This window comes from Dendrobium catenatum, unplaced genomic scaffold (assembly GCF_001605985.2).
Source record: "Dendrobium catenatum unplaced genomic scaffold, ASM160598v2 fragScaff_scaffold_133, whole genome shotgun sequence".
Lineage (NCBI taxonomy): Eukaryota > Viridiplantae > Streptophyta > Magnoliopsida > Asparagales > Orchidaceae > Dendrobium > Dendrobium catenatum.
Genome location: NW_021318595.1, coordinates 9,571,312 through 9,578,306, shown reverse-complemented (window position 1 = coordinate 9,578,306; position 6,995 = coordinate 9,571,312).

The window sequence follows — 6,995 nt, the reverse complement described above, 5'->3', positions numbered from 1 at the left end:
AAACTTTGTTTCTTTGCTAGTTTTTATGCCTTTTTCGTGTTTTATTGTTGTTATTTTTAGTTAATTTTATTATTTTTGGGCCTTCTCTGATCATCTTCATTCTTCCTCTGATTTCAATTTTTTTAACATCGTCCTGGTTGATCTGGTCATCTTTCTTCAAAAACTCCATCTGTTGAATATTTTAACTTTTTCTGCTCTTCATCGTCCTGGATGATCCATTATTGTCCTTGATGATATGATTGTCCTTTTTTCCAATCATTTTGATCGTCCTGGTCGATACCTTTTTTCCTGGCCGATGCATTTAATGGTAATCATCCCTTCCGATGCATCTGTTATTCCTAAATGATACACGTGTCAACACGTTTAAACTCTGTAAATTCGCCCGGGATGATCCATTTTTGGACAATCGTCCTGGACGATAAACTATTTGTCATGGATGATATATGTGGCGTATGATTTAAAACATTTTAAATTTGGCCGGTACAATCCATTATTGAGCATCATCCTAGATGATCCATATAATCAGCCTGAATAATCTGCTTTTTCAACAGTCGTCCGGTCTGACTCCTCGGAATGATCGCCTGTGTCTAATCATCTCGGACAATATTTGATCGTCCCAGACGATTTGACAGCCTTTTTGACCAATCAGCCAGCCGTAACAATTACACCAGATCATCCTGGATGATCCTGCGATCGGCCTTGACGATCTGGCCGATCCTTTAAATTCTAAGCCATCCAGCCATTTATTTTCACACAAATCTCTGTCTTTGGCTTTCTACTTCTTGTTCCTTGCTTTTTTTGCTAATGACTAGCGGCAAGCATTTGTGTCACACATCTGGAAGCTCCTCTGGACCCTTGATTTTGGTAGGCAGACGATCAGGCTGCCTACCACCGATATAAAGATTGCAGCATTACTCTCTCTAGATCAATCAATCCAAACCACCTCTCCTACCCGGTACTCGACCTCTTCATTCTCACTTCTTTATATTTTATTCTCACTCTCGTAATCCCTTTTAATTCAAAACTTCTCTTTGAATTTTATGCCAACCTCCGATTCAATTCTGCCTACACTTCTCTCACCTCGTATGTGAATCGACGCACTGTCGAGATCACATACCAGGATTGTCCAGAATTACTACAGCTTTCCACCACTAGGGATAAGCTGCATACCCTGGTTTCTGATCCTGATTTTAACTGGGCTACAGCCAATCAATTTCTTCGTCACACCAATGCCCCCTTTCATGTTAGAGAGATTAGCTCTTTACTTAAAGATGTTAGGACAATCTAGCACGTCCTTCGCAGCTCTGTGATTCCCAAAGCTGGTGACTAAATCTATATCACTCCCCTTCTTTCACTCACTACTTTTTACATTATAGACAATCATGAATTCAATGCAAATGACCTAATCTTTCACTACATCGAATATTTGATTACAATTAGAGATCCAGAGACTTAGAAGGAAGCCCAATCTTTCTTTAGGACACATCATTGCATATGTTATAGAATCCAAATACAACCTTCAATATCCTGCTCCTCCCAACCTTCAGCCACCCTTCTACTCAGGGGATGAGGAAGCTTAGGGGGCCGAGGAGGAGAAGGCTCCCACTCCTCATCATGCACTTGTTCCTCTCTGCCAGCACTCTCAACTGGATTAGTTGGTGGAGAGATTTGATTAGTGAGAGACCCGCTTTGAGGCCTACATCATTGCACGTGAGCAATAACATACTGAGGATATCATCCACATGTAGCACCAGCACGACCAGGACATGGCCTGGTTCGGATCTCAGTTTGCTACATTGACCAGTTACTTTTCACCACCACCACCATCTCCTCTGTCTGATGAACAGGGTCCCTTGTTTCTTTAGTTTTTAATTTATTATGTTGTTTTTCTTTAGTTTATTTTTCTTATGGTTGTTTTGGTTTTTGTTTTGTTTTTTTAGTTTCCTCATCCTTTTTGTGATTTGAAAAGGGGGAGTAGTCTGATGTGCCTTATACTTTGATTTTGGAATTTAATAAACTGCTTTTCGTTATGCTGTTTCCATTAGACTGTCGAAACTTCTTGAAATTTTTTTATTTTGTTTTCCATCATAAAAAAGGGGGAGATTATTGCAAATCTAAGTTTATGGATTAGACTTTTAATGATAGAAAACATTCATGATTATCCGCAACTGCTTTTCCTACTAACTTTTTAGGCCCACAAGATCGAATGCAACTCAAGCCAGCTCAAGATTGGTTAGATTTAGTTTGAGTCAGTTTGTAATTTTTCCTTCCTTGAGTTCATTATAAAAGTGGTTCTTTATGATAAGTAACCTTGCACACACACACTGAGGATTTTTCTATTATTTTTTGTTTTGAGTACATCATTCTGGATGATGTTCATATTGGCCCGGACGATCCGACTAAAAATATAAAACCTAATTAGGGCATCCTGGTTAAGGCAGCTGTCATTAAGCACATCATCCTAAACGATCCTTGTATCGGTCAGGTCGATAAGCTCAATTCAGAAAGAATCAGACGAAAAATCTATTTAGGTAAGATTTATTTTCGGACATCGGCCAGGCCGATCCATTACATCAGCCTGACGATTTAATACAATTATGCCTAAATTAATTTGGTAATTAAGGAAAGCAATTAAGGCATGATTGATATGATCACATCATTCCTGACGATCGCAGGATTGTCCGGGACGATCAGTTCAAAAATCCTTGGTAGCTCTTAGACGATCGAACATCGATCATCTCTTTTTCGAGCGATGTTCTGGATGATTTTTCTCAGTTTTTAACTAGTCATCTGGGATAATCATGAGATCGGCCTGGACGATCAAGCTAATTTTGGATCATTCAGACCCCCTTTTTGAGGGATTATCTGGTTGATAATTTGTGATTTAAACTAATCATACTGGATGATATTTTATCATCCTGGACGATGTGAACAAAATTTCTTTAGATTGTCCCATGTCGTCCAGGTTAATTGAGCTTAATTTGTACTGATCGTATAGGATGATAGAAATATCATCCTGGATGATAATGTCAGTTCTTGAAATTCTATTTAAAGGACCCAAATTTTCTCATGCTTAAGACCTTGAGTGCTACTGTCTTGACCTGAGAGACCCTAGGGAGAAGGAGAGAGAGATAAAGAGAGAGAGGAACTTGTGAGGGGGAGTTTGTGAGAGGGTTCACAAAGGTTGATCCAAGCAAGGTTCCAATTCGTCTTCTCTGTTCTTTGTCCTTCGTCCTTGGGAGGTTCTTGGGAGGTCTACTTTAGAAAATGATCTGGGTTTTATGCCTGTTTTAGAAGGAAGAAAAAGGAGTCGGTTCTCTGCCGCACCAAGGTTAGTGAAAAAGAGTTAGTTGTAAAGGCTTCTCTGCCTATCTATGGGAGCTAAAGGTGAGATACTTAGTTAGTGCAATACTCGGAGGGTGCCTCTGATAAGTGGACGTAGGTCAAGGTTTGACTGAACCACTATAAATCCAGTGTGATCTTTCTTTGTTTTATTTCTGCATTTATTTTTTCGCACGTTGATTTCCTTGTGGTGATATTGATTTGATTATTATTTGTGCTTTGCTTAAGAAAATTTTTAAAATACAAATTCACCCCGGTTAGCCTCGATCTAGTTCTTAAGGGCTTAACATCCCTAACGAACTTTAACCATGTAAAGATTAAGTTGTAGAGTGTAATTTTTCCAATTATAAAGTATGATCTTATTAGATCAATTAATCCAAATTTTATCTTTATTTATATGATTAATTTATGCAAGAATTGATTATGTCGTACAGTACAATACATGTCAAACATTATGAATGGTACATAATTTATATTTCAAAATATTTCCAAAATTAAGATTTGTAGCATTGATCATGATTTTAATTCATTATTCAATACGATTGTATTAGTTCTAGAAACTTTAATTACATAATTAGCCATTTTAATGATTTTTTGAGTAACTGATTGTACAATATGATACCTATCTTACAGTACAATTAAATTAAAAAATTATACTTCTAATTTTTCTCTCTATCTCAATCCCATGAGTGTGTGAGTGTGTGCGGTCACGAGGCTAACATACAGCCTCAAAACATGACTCAAGAAATTGAAATATACATAAATAAATTTTTGAGACTTTTTTAGCATATCCTATTATATCCAATCTTGAGCCCTAAATCTTCAATGAATGGGGCATGACATACCTAAAATATTAGTACACACAAAGCAAATGCATAGTACAAAAGCATAGAGACATAAAGATTTAATCAGTTATATTTATTATCATAAAAACCATAAACTCAAAAACTAGAGTTGCAACAATCTCCCCTTTTTGATGATAAAAAAAAAGGTTGGTTTAAGTAATATATTAATATTATTTTCTTCTTATCTCCTCCTTAGTAAGAAAATTATATTAAAAATAGGGAAAATATTTATTTTTATTCTTTATATTTTTTTCATAGAATTTTTAGATTATTTTTTTATTTTATTTTAACAAATGAAATTATATAACAAACAAATAATTGAATTTTTTTTAAAAATAAATGATAAATGAATAAATGCAAACAAATCTCTTCTCCCCTTTTTGATATCAAAAAAATGAGAGAGAATGCAAAACCTAAAATTGAACTATTTGCATAAGAAAATGACCACATGGAATCATACATAAAGCATAATTATTAAAAACCAATAAGGAAATACAATAGATAAATAAACACACAACCAAAACTTTTATCTAGTAAAAATTAATAATTAAAACCTTGACTATTCAGCAGAAGTTTGTTACCTCATCATTTTGCTCCTATTATGATGATTCCAAAGCTATGTCAACCTAGGAGAATTCTTCTTCTTTTCATTTCCCCTTTTTACATTTGGCTTACCTTCACACTTTTTCTTTACAGGGTGGTTTCCCAAATTGGGGTTTTCATATTTTAGATGTCAAGGTTTCCTGCAACATAAACAAATAATGTTAGAAGCAAACTTGTCATATTTACCACTTTTACCTTTTCTCCACTTTTGTTCATGTTTTTTATTGTGCTTCAAGAGACTTTTGAATTAGCTTGTTATTAATGTTATCTCCTTGCTATCATCATCTATTAAGCCATTTTTATCTATCTTTTGCCTTTGGCACTATAGACTTCTCATCACATGCATCCAAAAGTCCTTTACGCATACTTTTCTTGTAGGCAATGAGTGAGTCAAGCAGATTAACAATAGAATAAGCATTCAAGTCCTTTTTATCATATATAGTATTGACTTTAGCATCAAACTTATTAGGTAGACAATTTATAATTTTGTTGATCATCTCTTAGTTTGAAAGTTCTCTTCCTAAAGCATGTAATGATATCAGTAATTGAGTAAATCGAGTATACATGTATGAGATAGTCTCATAATGTTTCATGCGAAAAAGTTTATATTCATTCAAAATAATATTTAACCTAAATTATGTGACTTCACTATTTCCTTTGTATGTAATACATAATCTACCCCAAATATCCTTGTTAGTGGTACATGTAGAAACTCTCATATAATCTTTAGACTTAGGTGCATAGAAAAAATAGTTTTAGAATTTAGCATTCAGTTGTGCAAAATTTTGTTCTTCTCTACTGTATTTAGTAAAAGGAATGTTAGTTTTGAGTCCTTTAACAATTCATGATGGTACAGAATAACCAGTTTGAATAATATGCCACATTCAAATATCAATTATATATAGGAAAGTATATATGCAGATTTCCAAAAATTTAAATGAAATATTATAAAATAAAGGTGGGCATGTGATGGAATAGCCATCCATGGAGTTTTTATTTTTGAAATATTCCATGGATCATTTTCCTCTTGTTTTTCTAAAGCACGATTCTTTGTACCGCTATGATACCAATTAAAATTTTCATATGAATGTTAAGCAAAAGTGAACTTGTCCCTATGCACACTAATATGAAAGCAAAACTTTTACTTTGATGAAGCAGTTAATTAACTTGAAAAAATCTATAGTAATGGTGATTATATTCTAATCATCACAATAAAATATTAATAACAAACTTTCACCTATGAGTAATTAAATAAATAAAGTGAAGAAAAAGTTGAATGTGAAAGCAAAAAATTAGAACAACACATCAGATATTTATATTGGTTCATCAAATAATGATCTTCGTCCACTCCCTAAAGTCCTCTTCAGGTAGTGCACTATCACTATGGTGTGTCTCCTTTAGTCGCCATAGCAAGGAAAATAAGCCCTTACAAAATCTCTTCCACCAACTTGGTGTGGCAGATAACCAAAATCTTTTTCACTCTCCCAGTGGGTAGAAAACTTGGAATACTTTTAACCCTTATGGTTAGGTAGAGATCCTAGAATCTTTTTTCCTCTCCTAGTGAGGCAGAGAACCTATAATCTTTTTTCACCCCCAAATAAAGGTAGAGAACCTTAGAATCATGTTCGCCTTCCCTGGTATGGTAGATTAGTTGGGTCCTTTATCACCAAAGATATCTTCTTTCCAAAACTTCACTCAAGAAAAACCTTGATGCATGGAGCATCTTAAGTGCAAGTTCAATGGAGCAACTATGTGAAAGGCCCTCTCGCTTTCCCTTGAAACCCACAAGGATCTTCTCCCTCTCCCATAAACTCCACCCTTTCTCTTCTAGGCTCTTGGCTCTCTCTTTATGTTTTCTTCAAAATAAATAACTTCGTGAATGGCAAACAGACACATACAAAGTCTTCAAGTTTTATTTAGAAGAAAGTCTCCATGAAGCAGAGAACCCAAAGCATTTTCTCCCTCCTAGGGAAGGCAGTGTACCTCCAATCTTTTTCATCCTCCTGGAGAAGGTAGAGTACCTTGAGGACATGACTTAGAAGAGTCTCTCCCAAGAGAGCCTTCAAGAACTCACCCAAGCTATAGGAGGAGAAAGGAGGTAGCAAGCCCATAGCAACCATGTGATCCCGTCACACTTCTTCTCCCTCACGTTGAACCTCGCCTTCTCCTTCCTCACAAAACTTGGATCTCTCTCAAAATCTTCTT